This window comes from Urtica dioica, chromosome 2 (genome assembly GCF_054948205.1).
Source record: "Urtica dioica subsp. dioica isolate 48M chromosome 2, U.dioica_male_clone48M_v1_H2, whole genome shotgun sequence".
In the NCBI taxonomy this organism is placed as follows: Eukaryota; Viridiplantae; Streptophyta; class Magnoliopsida; order Rosales; family Urticaceae; genus Urtica; species Urtica dioica.
In genome coordinates, this window is record NC_142757.1 from 36,981,023 (window position 1) to 36,993,507 (window position 12,485).

Sequence of the window (12,485 nt, forward strand, 5' to 3'; positions counted from 1 at the left end):
CGGCCTTTGCGAAGTTTGAGGCGCGATGGATTGCATCTTCGATGGTGGGTGGCCTGTTTACCGTCATTTCTTCCCGAAACCTGGATTCGTGCCAGAGTCCATTCTTTAGGGCGTTCAGGGCAGATTTCCCCTCGATGCAGGGGATTTTTGACATAACAATCTTGAACCGCGTCATAAAGTTCTTTAGGGTTTCGTCTCGAGTTTATTGGGTGTTCCACAGGTCTGCCAAGGTTGCTTCCTCCTCAACCAACATTGAGTAATGCTTAATGAACGCGGCTGACAACTGCTAGAAAGAACTTATCGAGCCTTCCTCGAGACGTGAGAACCAGTCAAGGGCATTCCCAGAGAGGTTTTCAGAAAACAATTGGCAATACCCAGCTCTAACTCGTTATCATTCAACATGCTCGGGCCATCGCAATGCGGAAGGCCATTACATAAGTTTTTGGATTGGAATTTCCGGAGTACTTTGGGAGTCTGAACTTCCCGGCGTCCCCGATTCTAACCCGGGTTATGTTATGGGCAAAGGGAGTTCGCCGAGTGTCTGCCACCAGTCGATCGATCTCAAGGGCCGAGCTCGTGGCATAATGCATCCTGGAGTCTACAGCTCGGAATTTTGCTTCCACCGCTTGGCGGAAAGCATTGAGGGCGGGGTGGTTATCTCCTAGGGGCTCTACTCCGAGCTGTTCTGTCCCGGCTCAATTTTGTCCCCGAGGATTTTCTTCCTATCGAACTGCGGGTACGAAATAATTCGGCTCCTCCTGGCTCTCTTCCTCCTGATGGAGGTCGATAACCCAATGAACATATCCATGAGGGGGACCTCCTGGGGGGGCGGCGGCAGGTCGCCCTGGTTCGGTTGAGCTCGCCGAGCGTTGGCCTCGGCCAGTCCTTCAAACTGCCCTGTCCCGGCCATGTTACTAGGACCGGCAGTACTGGGGGGCATCTGAATTCCGGAGAAACTCAGACGCCTTCTGGGCGGGGCGGCCCTGCGCCCGTTTGCAATGGCGGGCCCAATCGAGCTCAGCAAGGCAGTTCGCTCGACATCTAGCTGCTCCTGAAGCGAAGATTGTCTGGCCGTCAAGCTATCGAGCTGAGATCAGGTTGACCTCTGGAATTCGGAAGTTGTTTCAAAGAGTTTCAGCAATAGAGTTCGCATCTCTGGATCAGCTCCTGAGGTCAGGATCTCGTGTTCGCTGTTGGATGAAATTTTTCAGATCTGATGATCTTTGTTCTTCGGCGTTAGGTTTCTGATTGTTTTCCCACAGACGGCGCCAAATTGTTGAGCCGATTTCTCGTCCCAACAATCTATACAAAGGTTATTTAGATGTGACTTCGTATATTTATTTTTTAAGGGGAAAGGGTCTCAGAATCCGATTATGAAGATTAGACCGGGATCTGAAAAAAAAACTTATAAACGATATATAATATATAGAAGAAATAGGCGAAAAGAGATTTCTTTATTGATATTCGAGTGTAAACAATACGAAATAAAGGGAATACGCAGAAGATCTTAAACGACAATAATGAATCGAGATACAATTATAAGCACTTCTTTTTTGAAAATCAATAATCTGCCAAATGAAGGTTGAGCGGGCTTTTTATAACTAGCTCGCCAAACTTCCTTCTTCTTCAGATCGTTACACGTGTACGGACAGAACCGGTCTTCAGTCCACCAATCTCGGTTTCATCCTCTTCTCAAGGCGATTTGACTGTTCCATAGGGAAGGTGGATCGCGCAAATCGTTTGGCGGGATCGTCTAGGAACGCTTATGGGCCTGGGTTGAATTGGGCTTCGGTCTTCAATAAGGAATTCTTCTTATCGTTTTGGGCCGATCTCGCCTGCGCCTGGGATTTTAGGCCGAACTGGGCTTTGGACCGAACTAGCCCACCGAGCCAGGAGGGGCGAAATCTGCTCCCACAATATAGACAAGACCTATTGATGAAGTACTAAGTTATGAAGATGTCATGAACAACTTTGTGAAGATCTCATAGATATGGAATTCATGTACAAGATTGCTGAAATGCAATGTATATCACCTCATGTTTTGTTTATTGGAATGTGAATAAATGAACTGGCAATTGTCCAAATTAAGTCATGACTCTTTTGGATGAATGAGTGTGACTTGTAAGCTCCTCGTCAATACATTGTTTCTAACTTAAACACCAGTGACAAAAGAGTTGAGGAAATAACAACCGGAATGGTAAAATGATAATTTTATAAATCTCATCTAGTTGATGATATTCATGAAGGGTAAATGTAGATAATATTCAATGGATCCACTCATCACAATTAAGTAGAATTTTGAGTAGAAAATATATTCGTTTGAACCCGAGAGATTTTCAGTGTCAACTCTTTAGCGGAGTCAGTTGACATTAAACTAGAACTTGGAAAAAGTTTGTGAACTTTAGTGTCCAAGTATGCTAGCTCAAGCTTTGTTCATTTGAACCCATGAGGTCACTACCACAAGTCAATAGAGTAGGATTTGTTAAACTAGTAGCTAAGTCAAAACAAGTTCAAGTGTTGAACTAGACGAATTTTACGAAGATTGTCTAAAGGATAATTTTATCCATTAGGACATAAAATAGTATAAATGTCAAAATAAGATTTTGGACATTATCATATGATGATAATGTGAATCAATTCACACAGCCAAGAAGTAGTTTTGGGCCTTGAGGATTGAATTTCATATTATGGAATTTTATGTGAAAATTCTACATGATGATTTTTGGAATCGATCTAGGGTTTAAGAAAATAATTAACGCTTCGGTAAGCGGCGGAATTTTAAAAATTTTCTTTTACAAGTAAAACAGTTTTTACTAACCTAGACAAGTGCAAGTACATGTAATTAAAAACTAATATGAGCTAAGAAGTTTACTAACCTTTCTTGAAGCTTGATCTTTGAGAAGCTCTTAGAAAGTTGCAACGCTCGTCTCCCCTCGCAGCACGTCTCTCTTTCTTTCCTCGGCACCTCGAGCAACCACGAAAGTTTCTATCACTAAATCACTCGAAATAAAGGAATTAGTGAGTGGGCACTTTTAAACACTACGACTTAAGAACGAGTCTTGAAGTCGCAGAGCTAAACACTAGGTCGAGTGAGGACCTAGGTGCCAAAACAAGAAAAATCGAAAATAAACTAGAGAGAGAGAGAAGAGGGGCGGCAACCACAAGTTCTAGAGAGAGAAGCTCTCAATCTCTAACTTATGTGGAATGAATAGAATGAGAGGAATGAGGGTCCTATTTATAGGAGAAGGGTTGGCCTTGGAAAGAAGTAGTTTCCTCTTATTTTCCAAGCCTTTATGAGCAATCTTTATTGCCCATTCCTATCCAAGATAGGCGCCCACCTCATGCACATCCACAAGGGATTAGTTTCCTCTTTTGTTTCTCTCTTGGTTGCCTTGGCCGAAATTCCCTATACAAGTATGGGAAATTTGTTTCCTCTTTTTCTTTTGGCAAGTATCTTCATACATTAATGCACAAAAGGAACTCTCTTTCTCTTGGGTATTTGGGCGCCCATTTCTTATCTAGAAGGAGCTTCTAGACGCTTCTTCATTTGTTCATGAAAACATAAGAAAGGCCCATTAAGAATTTTCAATAAAATTCTTATGAAATGAAATTAATTCACAAGGCCCAATGATCAAGTCATGGCCGAGTGACATTAGGTCATCAAATGAACTTGTCAAAAAATTTATTGACATCCATTTCATCCTATGTCTCAAAAGACAAAAATACCCTTTTGACAATTTTCGTTCTTGTTTTGACTTAGCTTCCAGTTTAACTATTCCTATCGATGTGATTCGTGACAGTGACCTCATGGACCCAAATGAACAAAGCCTGAGCTAAACACTTGGACTCAAAAGTTCACAAACCTTTTCCAAGTTTAGCTTAATGCCAACTGACTCCACTAAAGAGCTGACACTGAAAATCTCTCGGTTCAAATGAATTTATTTTCTACTCAAGAATTCACCTAATTATAATGAGCGGATCCACTGAATATTATCTATGCTACCCTTCATGAATGTCATCAGCTAGTCGGGATTTACTAAATTACCATTTTACCCTTCTAGCTGTTATTTCCTCAACTCCTTTGTCGCTTGTGAATAAGTTAGAAACAATGTATTTGACGAGGAGCTAACAAGTCACATTGTTTCATCCAAAAGAGTCAGGACTCAATTTGGACACTGGCCAGTTCATTTATTCACACTCCAAGGAACAAAGCATGAGGTGAAATACATTGCATTTCAGCAATCTTGTACATGAATTCCATATCTATGAGAAGTTCACAAAGTTACTCATGACATTCTCACAACTTAGTACTTCACCAATAGGCCCTGTTCGGAATCACATAGTGAGTCCGAACTCTGACTTTCTCAAATGAGAATACTAAGGTGTGAAATGACATGTCTCATTTCAGGATTAAGGTAAGCATGATGCAATTCATACATAGTGACTTCGAGACATAAGAGGTTAAATGGTGTGTTCTTATCTTGTCTCTAGAAGTGCACTGGTCAATTCAGTACCTTCGAAAGATACCTAGAAGAACTATAGAGTCTCCAACTCTCAATGCCTCATAACCAGACATCATAGATTCTTCTAACAATCATACTGAGGTCAATAGTCCTTTGACCCTTAGATTGCGAATATATCGTTTTAAGCAAACTACGAAGAGTTTGTTCATGCAAATCTACATTTGTCTCTTCGTAAGTTGTTAAGTTTGTTTATGGACTAAAAGACTAAGGTTTTATCATAAAGCTTCAAACAAGGAAGATTGAATGAACGTTTCAACTTTATTAATGAATGAATAGGCAATTACAAGCAAGAGTCTTCATGAGACTTTATGACATCAAATGTACATAAATAGACACTACTACTCTTCTTGTGGGCACCATTGACAACAATGATAATGTGAATCAATTCACACAGCCAAGAAGTATAAATGTCAAAATCGTTCTTTTTGATGTTTGGGGTCTTTGAAATTCCGGAAAAGTACGTTCTCCGGCGATGGAATGCAAGCGATCGATGGCAGAAGAGAAGCTTGGGGACTTGTAACAAAATACTCGCCAGTGCAACGAGCTTTGCTGGCGAGCCATACTTCTGGGAGGAAGGCTCGCTTTTTATTTTTTTTATTTTTTTTTAGCGGAAGAGAAGCTCGGGGACTTGTAACAAAATACTTGCCAGTGCAACGAGCTTTGCTTGCGAGCCATGCTTCTGGGAGGAAGGCTCGCTGCTTCTTTTTTTTTTTTTTTTTTTTCCTGAGAGCTGCGAGGAAGGTGCAGAGATGAGAAGAACTCGAACGGATTCAATGGCTAGTGATAAAGGTAAGGTTAGTTCGTTTGGAAATTCCAAGGGAAGCGAAAAATTAATGTTTCGTTTAGTTTTGGTCGCAGGAAACGTTGCTGCCGGCCCTAGCAATGTGTTGTCTCTTCTTCCCATTCGTCTCGGCTTCATGGCTCACACATACGATCAACACCACAAACGATAGTCACTCTGGGTTTGCCCTAGTCATGCTCCGCGTGTTGAAGATCGCCACCACCGAAAACGATGGTAATAGCTGCTTCGAATTTGTAATCGCTTCGAATTCTTGAGCGGGCTTTTAATTTCGCAGATGATCAGGTGTTTTGGCTCTATGGGTTTTCTCATCGTGGATTGTTGAGCCCCGAAGTGCATCGGATCAGCCAAGAGCAGATAATTTATGCCTGTGTTTTATATGACGAAAAGAAAGAAGAAGAAAATAAAGGGTTAAAAGGAAAAAAAAAGTTTGTGATTTTTTTTACCAGGCTAATGATATGTTTAATTTAAAATTCATTATTTTCTTTTTCTTTATTTCTCTTCCTCTAGTTTTTTTTTTTTCCTTGTATACGTATGTCATCGGTGTTGTATTTTTTAGTTGATGATTCTTGAAACGCCTCTTGTTAAAACATTTGTTGATTTTTCAGGTGTTTGATGAAATGCTTGAATCATTTTACATTTTTAAATTAATTTATATCAATTTACTTTGTATATTAGGTATTGATGAAATGCTTAAATCATTTGATTTTTTTTTCTTTGATTGTTTAGCATAAATAGTGAAGAAATTGTTTCTTCTATGTCCACAAATCAACAGTTCATGCTGATTGTTGACGTATATGTCAACAAATTGTGCCGATCGTTGACATCTATGTCAACAACTTATGTTATTTGTTGAAATCTATGTCAACAAATCAACAAAGTTTTCAATGTTTTCATTTATTGACATATATATGTCTACAAATCATGTCATTTGTTGACATATATACGTCGATAAATTGTCTCAATTATTGAAATATATATGTCAACAAATCGTCAAACAAACTCAGATTTAAAAAAAATTCTTGAGAGACCCAGAGAAAAAAAAAAAGAAAAAATAATGAGGTAGATATGGATAAAAAATATTCACTCTCCTCCTTTTAATAGTATTTTTTTTTTCCAAATTATGGTTTAAGTGCAAAATAAGATTTGAGTTATGAAATGATAGTATATTAGTCATTAAATCTATTTAATGTACAATATTTATTTTCTATTTGTGAAAAGCCACAATCCTATTGGGCTTTTATCAAACAAATCCAAGGCACATGCACTATGGTGTACACGCATACCACAAGTTTATTCGGGCACTGTGAGTTGATTTAAATGTTCTTGAAGAGCCTATTTAAATCTAAGTGATATTTCTCGAAGTTATTTAACCTTCAAAAACTTTAATGTAAAATGTCCTTTAGTGTTACAGTCAAAACTGTGTTTGTGAGCTCGTAGTCAAATCTCATATTTATTACAAGAGTATCCTTGTCCATCTTTTCAAAACGGACTAGGGAACGATGTAACTAACAACTCAAAGCTAGATGAACATGAGCGAGATTGTAGACATTGTTACTTCTCTTCTTTCGTTTCATCAAATCTTTGTTATATTCTACTAAAATCCTAAGACTGAACCTCTCGAAGTTATCAAAATTGTATTTACTATCTTTTAGATAAAGTATCCATTGATATAACCAGTATGTATAGTCTACCCTCCAGGTTTAGCTCGTAACATAAAAGTGTCAAATATACCGTTATACTCTCGAGTCACCTATGAGCCCTAAGTTCCATCGATTTCCCGGCGAAATATTCATTGCCACTCATAGTGCAAAGGTGTGTGCAATATGACGGTTGTGGAATCGACTATCAGGTGAGCGAACATTGACTCTCTTTATTAAGAGCTAGATTACACTTTTTATGTTTCCCTTTCATAACTGATTATACCTCAGTCTCCAAAAACATAAATATATAAGCATCTTCTGTAGTTGTGAACGAATGAACCAAAAAGCCGAGTACACAACCCTGAATTCCAGGAGAACCTTAGGATTCAGGGTGATTTATACTGTGGCCATTGGTTGTGGTTGCGATACGTCCCATTGTGATGGTCACCTAAACGATATACTTAATCGCAACCTGTCAAAGACATGTATAAACCAACTAAACATAATGCTCCGACTCTGCGAAACCCTATCCACTGGCGAACCATGTTGTCAATGGTGCCCACAAGAAGAGTTGTAGTCTTTATTTTGTATATTTGATGTAATAAAGTCTCATGAAGACTCTAGCTTGTAATTGCCTATCTATTCATGAATAAATTTGAAACGTTCATTCAATCTTCCTTGTCTGAAGCTTTATGATAAAACCTTAGTCTTTTAGTCCATAAACAAACTTAACAACTTACGAAGAGACAAATGTAGATTTGCATGAACAAACTCTTCGTAGTTTGCTTAAAACGATATATTCGCAATCTTAGGGTCAAAGGACTATTGACCTCAGTATGATTGTTAGAAGAATCTATGATGTCTGGTTATGAGGCATTGAGAGTTGGAGACTCTATAGTTCTTCTAGGTATCTTCCGAAGGTACTGAATTGACCAGTGCACTTCTAGAGACAATATAAGAACAAACCATTTAACCTCTTATGTCTCGAAGTCACTATGTATGAATTGCGTCATGCTTACCTTAATCCTGAAATGAGACATGGCATTTCACACCTTAGTATTCTCATTTGAGAAAGTCAAAGTTCGGACTCACTATGTCATTCCGAACAGGGCCTATTGGTGAAATACTAAGTTGTGAGTATGTCATGAGTAACTTTGTGAAGTTCTCATAGATATGGAATTCATGTACAAGATTGCTGAAATGCAATGTATGTCACCTCATGCTTTGTTCCTTGGAGTGTGAATAAATAAACTGGCCAGTGTCCAAATTGAGTCCTGACTCTTTTGGATGAAACAATGTGACTTGTTAGCTCCTCGTCAATACATTGTTTCTAACTTATTCACAAGCGACAAAGGAGTTGAGGAAATAACACCTAGAAGGGTAAAATGGTAATTTAGTAAATCCCGACTAGCTGATGACATTCATGAAGGGTAAACATAGATAATATTCAGTGGATCCGCTCATCATAATTAGGTTGAATTCTTGAGTAGAAAATAAATTCATTTGAACCGAGAGATTTTCAGTGTCAGCTCTTTAGTGGAGTCAGTTGGCATTAAGCTAAACTTGGAAAAGGTTTGTGAACTTTTGAGTCCAAGTGTTTAGCTCAAGCTTTGTTCATTTGGGTCCATGAGGTCACTGTCACGAATCACATCGATAGGAATAGTTAAACTGGAAGCTAAGTCAAAACAAGAACGAAAATAGTTAAAAGGGTATTTTTGTCTTTTGAGACAAAGGATGAAATGAATGTCAATAAATTTTTTGACAAGTTCATTTGATGACTTAATATCACTCGGCCAAGACTTGATCATTGGGCCTTGTGAATTAATTTCATTTCATAAGAATTTTATTGAAAATTCTAAATGGGCTTTTTCTTATGTTGTCATGAACAAGTGAAGAAAATTCTAGAAGCCTTTTCTAGAAGCCATAGGCGCCCAACACTACCCAAAGAGAAAGGGAAATTATTTTGTGCATAAATGTATTTAGATACTTGCCAAAAGAAAAAGAGGAAACAAATTTGCATATTAGATGCACAAGGGAATCGGCCAAGAGAGTAATAGGCAAGCCAAGGAACAAAAAAGGAAACAAATCCTAGCCTTCTAGAAGGCTGCCTTGGGCGCCAAAAAGAAATGAGAAATAAGGGTTATTTGCTCATGAATATGTGATATTCTATAAAAGAGGAAACTACCTTATTGAAGGTAAGACCTCTCCTATAAATAGGAGCCTCATTCTTCTCATTTTATTCATTCAACATAAGTTAGAGATTGAGAGACTCTCTCTCTAGACATTGTTGGCCGATTTCTCCTCTCTCTCTCTCTAGTTATTTTTGTTTTTGTTTTGGCACCTAGGTCCTCATTTGACCTAGTGGTTTTAGCTCTTCGACTTTGAGACTTGTTCTCGAGTCGTCGTGTTTAAAAGTGCCCACTCACTAATTCCTTTATTCTCGAGTGATTCATGTGATAGAAACTTTCGTGGTTGCTCGAGTTGGCGAGAAAAGCAAGAGAGACGTGCTGCGAGGGAGACGAGCGTTGCAACTTTCCAAAAGCTTCTCAAAGTTCCAGCTTCAAGAAAGGTTAGTAAACTTTTAGCTCATATTGATTTTTAATTACATGTACTTGCACTTGTCTAGGTTAGTAAAAACTGTTTTTACTTGTAAAAGAAAAATTTTAAAATTCCGCCGCTTACCGAAGCGTTAATTATTTTCTCAAACCCTAGATCGATTCCAACAAATGGTATCAGAGCTATGGTCAAAGATTAGCATGTACATGTTTTTAAAATTATGAGCTTGAAAATCGTTTTCGAAAGTTTACTAATTTTGTGACAAGTAAGAATTGTTATCTTAGATTTTTTTTTAATTTATTGCTCATGTCTTTAAATTAAAAAGCATGTTGATTTTCTATGAGTTTGGGATGTTTTTAAAACACATTAGAATCAGTTCTAAAAGTTTTTAATTTTTTATATTGAAAAACGTGTTTTAAAGGTTTGAGAAATTTCGGTAAATTTTGTGACTAGTTACTTTGTCTTTCTAGTTTCTTTTATTTACCGTATTCGTTTTATGCTTGTTGTTTTTTTCTTTTATTCTATGTTATTACCCTTCTAATAAAACACAAATAAAATCTTTAAAAAACATCTTAAAACGTTCCGTTACACTCGATTCTTTTTCGCACTTAAAAAGGACCAAGCTTTAATTTATTTCTTTTTCTTCGAGCTGGAGTAAACCCGCATTAAAAGTGGCATAACTCTCTGCTCAGAAATCTAAATTTAATGATTCTTGAATCAAATTAAAGTGCTTTCTGTCCTCTGTCCAATGCCACCGGTTTCGGCTGAAAAGGACATCGGAGCCGCCAGATATGGCGATTTTACTCCGAGGTGCGCGGCTGTCTGAAACTCCAGTTTTTTAGAAATCCGGATTTTCAAACCCCACTACCATGAGTTATAGAACTCTAATGAGAAAACTTTCTTGAGCAAAAATGTTTTTCATATGATTATAAACATGATGTGTAAGATTAAAATGTTTTGATTTTTGAAAGTTTAATTGAAATTGAATTTTTACAAAACTAGTTTGAATTTTGAAAAACCGTTTTCACTTTCAAACTTGAAAATATTTTGTCATCCAAATCAAATAAATTTTCAAAATGTTTTCAAAACTATATCTATATCACATATGTTCAAAATCTATATTCTCTTGAAAATTTGAGTGGGAGGTCTCCTTGTAGACAAGCCGAAAAATAAAAAGATGTGTAATCTCAAACTTTCAAGTGTTCGAGTGAGTTGAAGTTCACACTTCCCTCACGCACTTTCCCGAAATAGAAAATAGGAAAAGATCGAGTATGTACCTTGTGCCTTTATGCACTAATACTACTCTGAACATGTCGATCTAGGATTCTCTTCTAGTTGTCCGCTCTGTCGCTCTCTAACTAGGAAATTTATTTCCGAACTTATAAGAGTCGATGAACCAACTCCAAAAACTAAGTGGGAGGGTTATACTTGTTGTTTGTAACCCACGATCCCCAACACTAATGAAAAGTGCAAGTGTCGCCGGACTAAGAGTCACCCTCGTGGCCCTCTCTTAAATGAGAGTACTCAAGGGCGCTTTGCTCTGATCATTGCTCAATGAGCTACGTCCGAGAGTGAGACGATGATGGCAAGGCCTCCCCTCGGTGGATTGTTTTTCAAAGTCGATCTCTTGGACTAAGTGGTTGGTTACACACTTAGACTCAATCCCTAGTAATCCTCCATCGAGGCCCTGCGAAAGGATGTGAGTGATCAAACCAATTTACAAGGTGGCTAGTCAATGTTGATGTATTGACATCTTGGCTAAAGCATTAATGATGTGTCATTTACTTATAAATGGAGATTTTGTGCGGCCTTCCCTCGAAGGAGTAAATTATCGTTTGGTTTATAACACCTTTGGATTTTACAAAGTCTTAAACAAACTTAAATCCTAAACCAAAGACTAATCATAAACTTGTTTCAACTTTTATAGGCAATATGTCTCCCAACTCTCTCTTTTTTTTTTCTCGAACAAACTCGAAAACGAAAACTACATAGACTCGAAACGTAACCTCGACATAATACCTACCGTTAACAAGCACAAATGGGTACTCACCACCCCATGTCCTCCTCTGACGAATAATGATTCAACTCAAGAGGACAATGACGCCTTAGCGGCCTGGCTTCGATTCGATGAGATTGTGAGGTGCTATATCTTGGCATCTATGAACAATATGCTGAAAGAGCAACATCATGACTCCGAGTCTGCCGCTGACATGCTCTACAATCTCCTTGAGATGTTTGGAGGGCAAAGGCGTCAAACAAGGCTACAAGCAGTCCGACAGTTTATGAACTGTCATATGCAGGCTAGGACTCCTATTGGAGACTTTATGATATTGATCATTAGTCATCTGAGTAAAATGGAAATCCTAGGATCTGAGATTGAGTGGAAGAATGTCATAGATGTGATCTTAGAAACTCTCCCCGCATCTCTTGATACTTTCAAGATAAACTACTCCATTAACAAGCTAGAGTACACTGTTACCAAGCTTATGGAGGAACTTCACACTGCTGTAGGTTTCACTAAGAGAAAGAGGAATCAAGGAGAGGCACATGCTACTGAGCAAAAGGCCTCCGCCTCTGGAACTGTGAAGAGACCTTACAAGGCCGATAAAAAGAACTGTCCTGCCAATCTCAAAGCAAAGGAACATAGTATTGTACTAGTTACCGAAGCATGCTTAGTAGCTGATAATGTATCAACGTGGATTCTTGACTCCGCTACTACTAACCATATTTGTTGTTCCTTGAATGGTTTCAAGAAAACCAAAAGCTTAGAGGAAGGCGAGTTCTGTTTCAAATGGGGTGATGGGAGCCTGGTGTCTGCAAAGGCTGTGGGATCCGTGACGCTGTCTTTTGAAGACCGCACTTTAAACTTGAATAATGTTTATTTTGTTCCTACCTTTGGGAAGAACTTAATATCCGTTGCTCGTCTTCGTGAGCAAGATTATTGTTTAAAGTTCATTAAGAATG